The sequence below is a fragment of the Nycticebus coucang genome, chromosome 20, assembly GCF_027406575.1.
Source record: "Nycticebus coucang isolate mNycCou1 chromosome 20, mNycCou1.pri, whole genome shotgun sequence".
NCBI lineage: Eukaryota > Metazoa > Chordata > Mammalia > Primates > Lorisidae > Nycticebus > Nycticebus coucang.
In genome coordinates, this window is record NC_069799.1 from 26,035,061 (window position 1) to 26,047,715 (window position 12,655).

Here is a 12,655-nt window from a genome sequence, read left to right on the forward strand (position 1 = left end):
AGGAGGAGGGAGGGTACCGCCGTATTTCACAAAAGCTTCTCTTAAGGCATTTTGCGCCCGGCAAAACTTTTAGGCATTTACATTTATAAAATGTCTTCTTAAAAATGATTTTTATCTTGAAGCAATTTCAGAATTTAAGGCTGTTGCAAAACTAGTATAAAAAATTTCCAGAACAGGGCAGCGCCTGTGGCTCAAAGGAGTAGGGCGCTGGCCCCATATGCTGGAGGTGGTGGGTTCAAACCCAGCCCTAGCCAAAAAAAAAAAAAAAAAAAATTTCCAGAACAGTTAGCATACCAGGACATCAACATCTGCTTGCGTTATTCAGTTTTCTCTGCTTGTCTCACCCATTTCCTTTTCATGGCACGGTATCTAAGACAGGATCTAGTCGCTTTTAGTTGTCCTGTCTCCTTGGAAAAATTTGCATTTTTTTGGCCGGGGCAGGGTTTGAACCTCTGGTATATGGGGCTGGTGCCCTACTCCTTTGAGCCACAGGCGCCACCTGGAAAAATTTGCATTTTAAATGTCAGATGCCCTTCCCTTCCCCAAGACTCTTTAGACCTCAAGACCCTTTAGACCTGGGAGCCTCAGGTCTTAAATCATTGTGTTTTTTCTTTGGTTGTGTCTGGACCATTTGAGAATATCCACCTTGGTCTCTGAGCAGCTTTGGTACAGGTCACCACTCTCTCTCTGCTCCTTCTCCTTGAGCTTCAGCCAGACTGTTGTCTGCTCTAGGAGGCCTCTCTGATCAGCCTTCCCCTTTTGCCTCCAGAACAAGTTATGCAATTGTTAGTTTTACTTTTCTTTTTTTTTTGTAGAGACAGAGTCTCACTGTACCGCCCTCGGGTAGAGTGCCGTGGCGTCACATGGCTCACAGCAACCTCTAACTCTTGGGCTTACGCGATTCTCTTGCCTCAGCCTCCCGAGCAGCTGGGACTACAGGCGCCCGCCACAACGCCGGCTATTTTTTTGTTGCAGTTTGGCCGGGGCTGGGTTTGAACCCGCCACCCTCGGCATATGGGGCCTGTGCCCTACTCACTGAGCCACAGGAGCCGCCCGTTAGTTTTACTTTTCAATCCCCCCTTAGTCTGCCTATTTCTCTCCATAGGCACCATCAGTGTAGCACTCTTGTCTGCCTCCCTGCACCTGCTCTGGTACCTTCCCTCAGTTGTCTACATGGCAGTCAGAATAAGCTTGTTGACATGCAAACCTGGTTTTGTTAAGCCTATAATTTTTTTTTTTTTGATTTCCCATTGTTCTTACTCTAAAAGACAGGCCTCCTTTTTTGTATGTGTGTGAGAGAGAGTCTTACTTTCTTGATGCCAGTAGAGTGCCATGGTATGGGTCATAGCATGTTATGGGTGTCATAACCCATAGTAACCCCAAACTCTTGGACTCAGGTGATTCTCTTGCATCAGCCTCCCAAGTAGCTGGGACTACAGGTGCCCACCACAATGCCTGGCTATTTCTTTTTTTCTTTTTTGCAGTTTTGGGCTGGGGCTGGGTTTGAACACGCCACCTCTGACATATGGGGCCGGCGCCCTACTCCTTTGAGCCACAGGTGCCTCCCATGCCTGGCTATTTTTTAGAGATAGGGTCTTGTTGCTCAGGCTGGTCTTGAACTCGTGAGCTCAAGCAATCTACCTACTTCCTTCAGCCTCCCAGAGTGTTGGGGATATAGGCATGAGCCACCGCTCCTGGCCTAAGATAGGCCTCCATAAGGGGGTTTCAAGGCTGTGTACAGTTGGTACAGCCTCTTCTTGTACAGTTTCCTGTGTGTTCCCTCCTCTGGCCTAACTGGCTTTGCTTGCCCAGCACCCCTTTGTGTGTCGTTCTGTTTGCCTGGGCTGCTGTTTCCTGTTTACTCCAGGAATTCTTAACTCTACCTAGTTACCCAAGTATTCTCTGGCCTCCCTGACTAGATCCAGGTTCCATTTCATGGATCCTAATCTTTCCTATCTCCTCTTATTTGGTGACCCCGTCATAGTGGCAATTTTATACATATGTATTTGGTAGGTGCTTTAGATGTTTACCAAATGGAAGAAGGAGTGATAGGGTGTTTACTCTTGCTGCCCAACAGCTAGACGTTCTTCCCTTTGGAGCTTAGCCTGTAGGGCACTGGTTACCCACATCCTGTTTCTCTGTTGTTCTCTTAGTCAGGGCAGGGAGGATGGAAGAGCCACATATGAGAGGATGGAGGGCCTGGGGAGCACAGTCTGAAGGGATAATGGATCTCTGCTGAGTGTTCTGACCTGGCTGAGTCCACTGCATTAGACTCTGAACTGGTATTTCCTATGCGTGGTTTCATAGAAACTTTTAGGAGTGAGTTGTGGCTTGGCTCCATCATATATCAGGAGTTTCTAATTCTTTTTTTTGTAGAGACAGAGTCTCACTGTACAGCCCTCGGGTAGAGTGCTGTGGCGTCACACGGCTCACAGCAACCTCTAACTCTTGGGCTTACGCGATTCTCTTGCCTCAGCCTCCCGAGTAGCTGGGACTACAGGCACCCGCCACAACGCCCGGCTATTTTTTTGTTGCAGTTTTGGCTCCTCGGCATATGGGGCCGGTGCCCTACTCACTGAGCCACAGGCGCCGCCCAGGAGTTTCTAATTCTTGCTAAAATAGCTGTCTCAAAGCTAAAAAGTGAAGATGAAAATGAAGACCTGCTGTGGGTTGAGGTGGATGAGGTCCCCTGGACTGTGGCTGTTCTCCCGGTGGAATAAATAGTTTATTGAGTGTCTGCTGAGTTCCTTACGCTAGCTTAAGGGAACACACAGGTGGGGTCGACTAGGAGATGGGGCATTTAGTCTATCATGGTGAAAGCTGGGCTTGAGGACACCGTAATTGGGAGCTCAGTGGATGGAGAAGGACGTTGCAGGGGTCTGAGCTGAGGTGAGGACTGGGTTGGGACAAGGCTCCGAACCTGGCTGGGAGTGCTCTTATTTTTATTTTGGAGCCTAATTGTTTTGTGGCCCTGGCAGGTTCTCCATAGACCCTGTGTGCTGGCTGGTGCTTGAGTGACTGCCGGAGGCTGTCGGTCTGCGTCTTGGCAAGTGTGTGGGACCAGCTTAACGCACAGAGAGGAGAAGGTGATTGATTACTTATGGGAAGGTGGAGCAACTGTGAAGCAGAAAACGGGTCAGAATCCCTGGCTGAAACCGGGCTGGACGTGGGACAGAAGCCCGAATGCCTGAGTTTTATCAAAGTCGCCCTGATGCATCCCTTAATCCAACATGCAGTTTCTGTAAGAAAACATGTGGATATCTGTAGTAAGTAATAGCAGAGATTATAAAGAGCATTAGATCAGTTCAGGTTTGCTGCCAAAGAGTTTGTCATAAAGTTTTGAAAAAAAAATGTTGTTTTCTAAGCATTTTTGGCTTGGAATTGTGAGAGGTGTGGATTTGAAATGACAGCTGACATTTGTGAAGTCAGGCCTGTTGCATGTGCTTTCCACATTTGGGTTCTTATTGTTTTTACAAACCAAGGAGGGTTGGTACTATGATGATCCTTTTACACCAGTAAGGAGACAAGAGCAGAGGGACGATGAGTGAGTTGCTAAAGTCACACAACTTGTTACTGTGGCTCTGTATTCCACATTTTTACTGGGCTACTGACATGTGAGTGGGGAGTGCGGGGGAGGTTGAAGGACTGAAGTCTTCTCATGCCTGGCACTTGCCTATAGCGAGCCTGTGTTTGTGCCGAGGCGATGAGAACAGAGAGAGGCCAGAGCCCCATGGACGTTGTGGCTGCACACCTGTATTTGTGGGGCTCTCTTGTGGAAGTTCGTCTTTATGATGTCTGGAACTCACAGTTCTCATTATGTGGTGAGCTTTCCTCATAGGTCCTAGAGGAGGTGATGTCAAGCTGACCAGAAATGGTGCTCAGAGACCCTTGTGAACTTGGGACATTGACTGGACCTTGAGAAAATTCAGGTAAACAATTTTATAAATATTCTATAAGGAATCTTGTAGAAGGTCCTCTTATAAGAGGTCCAGACTGTTGAATGGGGAAGAGACTGTTCTGCTTTTCTCTTTACATCTGTGTAAATGTATGTGCTCTGGGGCACTGTAGGTGGCTGTGCTGGGACCCCAGGTCACTGAAGAGCAGTGGTCTGTCTTAGGCACTTCTGGGGTCAGCCTGAGAGTATTTTACTGAGGTGTTTGTTTGCATGCACCCTTGTGCCTCCGTGTGTGTAAAAACATATGTACAAAAATATATGAAATATATGCCAAAATATACAAAATGCACAGGAACAGTTTACAGTGTTATGAAGAAACTCTGAATATCCTATTCAGTTTAAGAAATAGAACCTTCTTATCAAACCTTCAGGGATGTCCAACCTGCAGGCAATGGGCCACATGCCGATAATTTGAGGACCATTTTACTTATCTGTGGTGTCACAGGTTGCAAAACGTATACAGTGACTCTTTTTTTTGCTTATCAGCTTTTGTTAGTGTTTATGTATTTAATGTGTGGCCCAGGACAACTCTTCTTCCAATGTGTAGGAGAAAAAAAAGGTTAGAAACTCCCGTAAGCTACTTGTATCTGCCACAGTCGTATCTTTTGTCTTCAGAGGTAACTGCTGTCCTCAAGTTCCTCTTAATCATTTCCTTGCTTTCCTTTGTAGTTTTACTGTGCGTATGTATGCATCTCCAGATAATGTACTTTTAATTTTGCTTAACTTTTTGACCCTTATTAATGAACTCATAAAGACGGTTTTCTGGTTTTTTGCACAATGTGCTTTTGAGGTTCATTTGTGCAGGTGTGGCTGAGCTTTTCATTCCCTATCTTTGCTGTGTTCCATCCTTCACTCTATGGGAGGCCATTTGGGCTGTCTCTAATTTTCTGCTACTGTGTTCTTGTCAGGGTCTCCTAGCACACAGAGAGAGTAATTCTTTTGGGACAGTGGCTCTAGAGAGCTGAGGGGGAGGATGTGGAGGGTGGGAGAAAGGGAGACACTTGGTTGTCATAACCGAGAAGTAGGATACTACTGGCGTCTAGTGGATAGCGGTCAGACATGCCGCTAACATCCTGAAATGTGTTTCAGCCTCTTTAGCCCTGCAACCTCCTCTGTCTTCCCTGCTCACATCCCCAATGCCAATGCTGAGGCTGAGGACCTTGTTTCAGAGTAGGCATTTGGAATGGACTGCTGGTGATGGGGTGTACGTTTGCTCAGCTGTGAAGGATGGCTGCTACAATGCTGTTTATACTCCTTTCAGATGACTTATTGTCTGTTTCAACACTTGATAACATTCGCCTTTTAAAGGTTTTTCCAACTTGGTACATGTGAAATGACATCTTACTGTGGTTTTAATTTTTATTTCTTAAATAGTAATGAGATTGAATGTATTTTCATGGTTGTCTACTACCATTTTCCTATTGTGGTATTTGTCCTTCCTTTAATGGTTTCTGGGATTTTATTATATTTTTCACATCTTCGTTTTTGACATATCCTAGATATAAATCCTTTGCATTTGTTGCAGATATCTCTTGTTGATGCATTTCTAATGGTAAACAGAAAAGTTCTTTTTTTTTTTTTTTTTGTAGAGACAGAGTCTCACTTTATGGCCCTCGGTAGAGTGCCGTGGCCTCCCACAGCTCACAGCAACCTCCAACTCCTGGGCTTAGGTGATTCTCTTGCCTCAGCCTCCCGAGTAGCTGGGACTACAGGCGCCCGCCACAACGCCCAGCTATTTTTTGGTTGCAGTTTGGCCGGGGCCGGGCTTGAACCCGTCACCCTCAGTATATGGGGCCGGCGCCTTATCGACTGAGCCACAGGCGCCGCCCAACAGAAAAGTTCTTGATTTAAATGTGGTATCAGTCATTTTCTTCATGGTTGATGCTCATTTCTTGTTTAAAATATCCTTCTCTAACCATAAAGATATTCTTGCATATGATTTTCTAAAAGATTTGCAGTTTGGCTTTTTACATTTATGCTTTTCATCTACCTGAAATGAATTTTTCTGTATGTCTTGAACTAAAGATTCAGTTTATTTTTTTCTATGAATAACAAGTAGTTCTAAGACCGTTTGTTATTCCTTCAATTTGTCCTCAATGATATGATGTCCACTTTGTCATAACTCCAAATATCTGTACGTTTGTAGTTTATCTGTAGGCTTTCTCTAGTTTGTTTGCTTATCTTCATGCTAAGCATTCTATCTTAATTACTTCTGCTTTAGAATAATGCCTTTATAGTAAGGGCAAGTCCCCCTCCCTGTTCTGTTCTTCCAGGGTGTAATAGTGGGTCTTGGTCCCCAGTGCTTTCATATCACAGAGTCACCTTGTCAAATTCTACACATGAAAAAACAGAAAAAAAGTTGTTTTTTTTTTTTTGTTTTGTTTTGTTTTTTGGCCGGGGCTAGGTTTGAACCCGCCACCTCCGGCATATGGGCCGGCGCCCTACTCCTTGAGCCACAGGCGCTGCCCCAGAAAAAAAGTTGTTCCTTGAAATTATATTGAACCTATGTATCATTTTGGAAAGTATTAGCTTGTTTATATCAGAATGTCAGTTCTGCTGGTCAAGTCACAGTACTAATTTTGTTGGTTTGATCATCAGTAGTTGAGAGAAGTATATGGAAATCTGTTACGATTGATTTGTCATTTATCTATATTTTTGTTAACTAGTTCTATTTTATGTTAATTTTTATTATTTTGTATATTGCACACAAGTTTAAAATTATTGTATTTTCCTGATTAAACCTTTTCTCACTATATAGTCACCCTCTTTTTTTCTGGTAACACTTCTCTTTTTATTTTGTTTTAATTTCTTTAAAAATTTTTACCTTGTGGTAAAAAAACTCATACAATTTATAACATTTAAGTGCATAATTCAGTAGTGTTAAGTATATTCACTGTATCGTGCAGCCCGTCTCTGGAACCCTTTTGTTTCTTAAGAGACAGGGTTTCGTTCTGTGGCCTAGTTCGGAGTGCAGTGGCCCTATCATAGAACATCAGCTCACTGTAGCCTCAAACTGCTGGGGGGCTCAAGCGAGTCTCCTGCCTTAGCCTTCTGAGTATCTGGGACTACAGGTATGTGCTTACTATACCTGGCTAATTTCCTAAAATCATTTTACTTATTTATTTATTTAGAGTTTCACTATGTCACCCTTGGTAGAGTGCTGTGGCATCACAGCTTACAGCAACCTCCAACTCCTGGGCTCAAATGATGTTCTTGCCTCAGCCTCCCAAGTACCTGGGACTACAGGCACCCGCCACAATGCCTGGCTATTTCTCGTTGCAGTTGTCGTTGTTGGTTAGCTGGCCCAGGCCAGGTTTGAACCTGCCACTTTAGGTGTATGTGGCTGGCGTCATAACCACTGTGCTACGGGTGCAGAGCCATATATTATTCATTTATTCATGGATTATTTATTTATTTATTTTTGAGACAGAGTCTCACTATGTCATCCTCGGTAGAGTGCCGTGGCGTCACAGTTCACAGCAACATCCAACTCTTGGGCTTAAGTGATTCTCTTGCCTCCGCCTCCCAAGAAGCTGGGACTAAAGGCATCCGCCATAACACCCGGCTATTTTTTGGTTATAGTTGTTATTGTTGTTTGGCAGGCCCAGGCTGGGTTCGAACCCGCTAGCTCCGGTGTATGTGGCTGGCACCCTAGTCACTGAGCTACAGGCGCCAAGCCTGTTTTATTTTTTTTTGATGCAGAGTCTCATTTTGTTGCCCTTGGTAGAGTGCTGTGGCATCATAGCTCACAGCAACCTCAGATTCCTGGGCAATTCTCTTACCTCAGCCTCTCAAGTAGCAGGGACTACAGTTACCCACCACAACACCCAGCTGCTTTTTAGAGACAGGGTCTTGTTCTGGCTTAGGCTGGTGTTAAATATGTGAGCTCAGGCAGTCCACCTGCCTTGGCCTCACAAAGTGCTAGGATTATAGTCGTGAGCCACCTCACCCGGCCCTTAAAATCTTTTTAGAAATGAGCTCTTGCTAGCCAGGCATTGTGGCGGGTGCCTGTAGTCCCAGCTACTCGGGAGGCTGAGGCAAGAGAATCGCGTAAGCCCAGGAGTTAGAGGTTGCTGTGAGCCATGTGACGCCACGGCACTCTACCTGAGGGCGGTACAGTGAGACTCTGTCTCTATAAAAAAAAAAAAAAAAAAAAAATTTAAAAAAAAAATAAAAAAGAAATGAGCTCTTGCTGTGTTGCCCAGGCTAGTCTTGAACTCCTAACCTTCAGGGATCCTTTTGCCTCAGCCTCCCCAGTTTCTGGGATTACAGGCTTGAGCCACTGTGCCCACCTGCTCCACAGAACTTTTTGATCTTACAGAACTACAACTATACCCGTTAAACAACAACTCCCCATTCCTCCTTTAGTTTCTGGTAACCAGCATTCTACTTTGTATTTCTGTGAGTTTGGTTACTTTACCTCATATTTGTATACATGGAATACATGTGTATATTACCTCCTACATATGTACCATGTTTTTTTTTTTTTTTTAGAGACAGAGTCTCACTTTGTCATCCTCGGTAGAGTGCTGTCGCATCACAGCTCACAGCAACCTCCAGTTTCTTGGGCTTAAGTGATTCTCTTGCCTCAGCCTCCCAAGTAGCTGGGACTGTAGGCACTCACCACAACGCCTGGCTATTTTTTTGTTGCAGTTTGGCTGGGGCCTGGTGTGAACCCCCTACCCTCGGTATATGGGGCTGGTGCCCTACTCACTGAGCCACAGGCGCTGCCCATATGTACCATGTTTTATTTCTTTTTTTAGTTGGCTTATTTCACTAATATAATGTTCATGAGATTTATGTATGAGATCTGAAATTCAGTTCGCAAACTCATCCTAGAAAAAGTGCTGTATACCTCATTGCTGAACATACCTCATTGCTATGGTCACCTTTGAAGTACTTCCCTTGGTAAGGTATGCACCAATGTCAGTGCCTAGTATACTCTTCAAAAGTACTTTTCTTAGGACAGGTTTGCAAACTTAATTGTCTGACCTCATATGTTATAGCATGTTCAGCAGGATTTCCTTTCTTTTTAAGTCTGAATAATATTCCATGGTGACTGTCAATTCTGTTCATCCATCAATTGACCCTTGACTTGTTTCTGCTTCTTGGTTATTGTGAATACTGCTGCTTTGAAAATGGGTGGATAGGTCTCTTTTGAGTTCCTGGTTTTAATTCTTTGGCTATATACCTAGAAGTGGTGATTCCTGATTTGTATATGGTAATTCTATTTTTAATTCCTTTTTCCATAGTTCATGGATCATTTTATAATCAGTGCATGGATCATTTTATAGACTTGTCAGCAGTACACAAGGGGTTCCAGTTTCACTACATTCTCACTGACATGTCATTTTCTGTTTTTTTTTTTTAATTTAAATATTTTTCTAATGTTTAGTAGGATTGAGCATCTTTTCATATTCTTATTGTCATTCATTTATCTTCTTTGGAGAAAGGTCTACTCAGATCCTTTGCCCATATTTTAACTGAGTTACTTGTGTTTTTGTTAATTTATGTGAATTTTTTATATTTTTGGGATATTAACCCCTTATCAAATAAATGATTTGCAGATATTTTCTCCAATTCCATAGATTGTCCTTTCACTCTATTGTTGTATCCTTTGATGCAAGAAAGTTTTTAAGTTTGATGTAGTCCAGTTTGTCATTTTTGCTTTTGTTGTCTGTGCCTTTGGTGTCACAGACAAGAAATTTTTGCTAAATCTAGTGTCATGGAGATGATACGGGAATTTCATCTTTAGTAGGACCTTAGTCTTGGTGATTCGAAAACTGACTCCACAGAGCACAGATCAGTGGTAAGCCAGGATTTATTTTACGGAAAAGAGTACAGAGAAAAAAACACCAAAGCTCCTGACGGAGAGAAAAACCCAAGTGGGAAGAAAGCGCTCTCTCTGTATCAGTCTCTCTCTTTCTCTAGGGGTATATATATGGTTGTGGGTCCTCTGTAGTTACATTTGGCCTAACAAATGAATGGATACAATCCCTTTGGTTTCTAGGCCTAGGAAACCTACATGAACTTGATCAGGCCTAGGAAACTTAAATGAAATTGACCAGGCCTGGGAAATGGGGGTTCCCTGTTCAGCTGCAAGTGCAAGGAGAGGGAGACATTAAGGTGCTGGTGTCTTTCTAGCAGTTGTCTGGTCCCTCTGGCTACTGGAGCCTTCTGCCCCCTTACCCCCCACACCTACCTGCCAGCCCACTGGTTCCTCTGCTGGCTGCCAGGACACCAACACCAGGGCATCAATACCACCAGAGCAGAGGTGGCAGGTCCACCCCTCAGCTCCATCTGTCCTGTATCCAAGATTTTCTCCCATGTTTTCTTCTAAGAGTGTTACAATTTTAGCTCGCACATATAGGTCTTTGATCGATTTTGAATCCTTTTTCTTTTTTTTGAGATACTGTCTCACACCATCACCAAGGCTGGAGTGCAGTGGCATAATCATAGCTCACTGTAACCTTGAATTCCTGGCATTAAGCTATTTTCCTGCCTCAGGCTCCTGAGTAGCTAGGATTATAGGTACGTGCCTCCACACCTGGCTAATTTACTTATTTTTTATTTTTTGTAGAGATGGGGTCTTGTTGTGTCACCCAGGCCTCAGGTGATCCTTTGGCTGTGGCCTCCCAAAGTGCTGAGATGACAGGTATGAGTGACTGCGCCTGGCCCACTTTGAGTTCATTTTTGTATATATTGAAAGGTAAGGGTCACGCTTCATTCTTTTGCATGTGGATATCCATTCGTCCCCACACCATTTGTTGAATGGTCTTAGAAACTTTTCTGAAGATTACCTGACCATATATGTATGTAAGGGTTTATTTCTGGGCTTCTCTCCCATTGGTCTGTTTTCGTACTAGTATCACACTTGAGAAATGTGTTGTTAGGTGATTCTGTCATTGTGCGACTATCACAGAGTATATTTATACAAACCTTGATGATAAAGCCTACTGCACACTTAGGGTGTGTGGTGTAGCTTGTTGGTCTGCAGTGGTTCTCAACCTTCCTAATGCCTCCTAATGTTGCAACCCTTTAATACAGTTCCTCATGCTGTGGTGACCCCCAACCATAAAATTATTTTTGTTGCTACTTCATAAGTGTAATTTTGCTACTGTTATGAATCGTAATGTAAATATCTGACAAGCAGGATGTAGTTTCATTGTTACAAAGCGGTCGCAACCCACAGGTTGAGAACCACTGCTGTTCAGCATAGCACTGTACTGAGTATGGTAGGCAGCTGTAACACGATGGTATCTGTTCTCTAAACATATCTAAATTGTAAATATTTGTATGTAAACATATATAAACATAGGAATGGTACAGGAAAAATACAGAATTAAAAGATAAAAAACAGTATACCTATATAGGGCATTTGCTATGAATGGAGCTTGCAGGACTGGAAGTGTTCTGGGTGAGTGGGAGTGAGTGTGAAGGCCAAGGATGTTACTGTTCACTACTGCAGACTCTATAAACACTGTACCCTTAGGCTACACCAGATATGTTGGGCGGCGCCTGTGGCTCAGTGAGTAGGGCGCCAGCCCCATATGCCGAGGGTGGTGGGTTCAAACCCAGCCCCTGCCAAACTGCAACAAAAAAATAGCTGGGCGTTGTGGCGGGCGCCTGTAGTCCCAGCTGCTCGGGAGGCTGAGGCAAGAGAATCGCGTAAGCCCAAGAGTTAGAGGTTGCTGTGAGCCGTGTGACGCCAGGGCACTCTACCCGAGGGCGGTACAGTGAGACTCTGTCTCTACAAAAAAAAAAAAAAAAAAAATGTTTTTCTTCAGTAGTAAACTAAGTTTGGGCGTGGTGGCTCATGCCTGTAATCCTAGCACCTGGGAGGCTGAGGTGGGTGGATTGCCTGAGCTCCAGGTTCAAGACCAGCCTGAGCCAGAGTGATATCTCATCTCTAAAAATAGCTGGGCATTGTGGCGGGCACCTGTAGTCCCAGCTACTTGGGAGGGTAAGGCAAGACAATTGTGTAAGTCAAAGAGTTTGAGGCTGCTGTGAGCTGTGATGCCATGGCACCCTACCAAGGGTGACGAAGTGAGACTCTGTCAAAAAAAAAAAAAATAGTAAACTAATCCTAGCTTACTATAACCTCTTTATAAAGTTTTAATTTTTTTTAACTTTTTAACTCTCATAATTACACTTAGCTTAAAATACCAACACATTGTATAGTTGTAAAAAAATTTTTCTTTTTTTATAGTCTTATTCTATAAGATCTTTTTTATTTAAAAAATTAAAACCAGGAACCTTAATGTGGAATGTCTTTTATTGTGAAAATATGTTGAACCTTGTCAAAAGCATTTTCTGTATCAATTGACATGTTTTTGTCTTTCATCTTGTTAATGTGGTGTATTACATTGATTTCTGCTTGTCACACTGTCCTGCCTTGCAGGAGTAAATCCCATTTTGTTGTGGCATATAATCCTTTTAATGTGCTGTTGAAAATTCAGTTTATAGAGGATTTTATAGAGGATTTTTGCATTTGATATTAATCAGGAATATTGGCTTTTAGTTTTTCTATTTTTTTTTGATCTTTAGTAATCAAAGTTAATTATTAGAATGCATTATCAGTTTGTTTCAAAATGTATATTCCACTGAAAATTAAACACTAATATTTTCATAATCACAATAATGAGAGATTACTAATGTCTACATATATAAAGATTAACATAATGAGGTCTTTTTGTACTG

General features: G+C 43.1%; 1 protein-coding gene across 14 annotated transcripts in view; it reads left to right on the forward strand.

Moving 5' to 3' along the window:
- The window catches only part of PGBD2 (piggyBac transposable element derived 2), a 33,648-nt gene that overhangs the window by 600 nt on the left and 20,393 nt on the right, over positions 1–12,655 (forward strand). The window contains exons 1-4 of one of the 14 annotated variants that reach the window (XM_053573331.1): positions 2,872–2,889; positions 2,979–3,266; positions 3,827–3,929; positions 10,536–10,610. The gene's annotated coding sequence lies outside the window, so the exon portion shown is untranslated. Of the gene's footprint in view, positions 1–2,871; positions 2,890–2,949; positions 3,267–3,826; positions 3,930–10,535; positions 10,611–12,655 lie in introns of those variants that run through there. The other 13 variants (XM_053573322.1, XM_053573325.1, XM_053573328.1 and 10 more) reach the window with 13 other exon arrangements.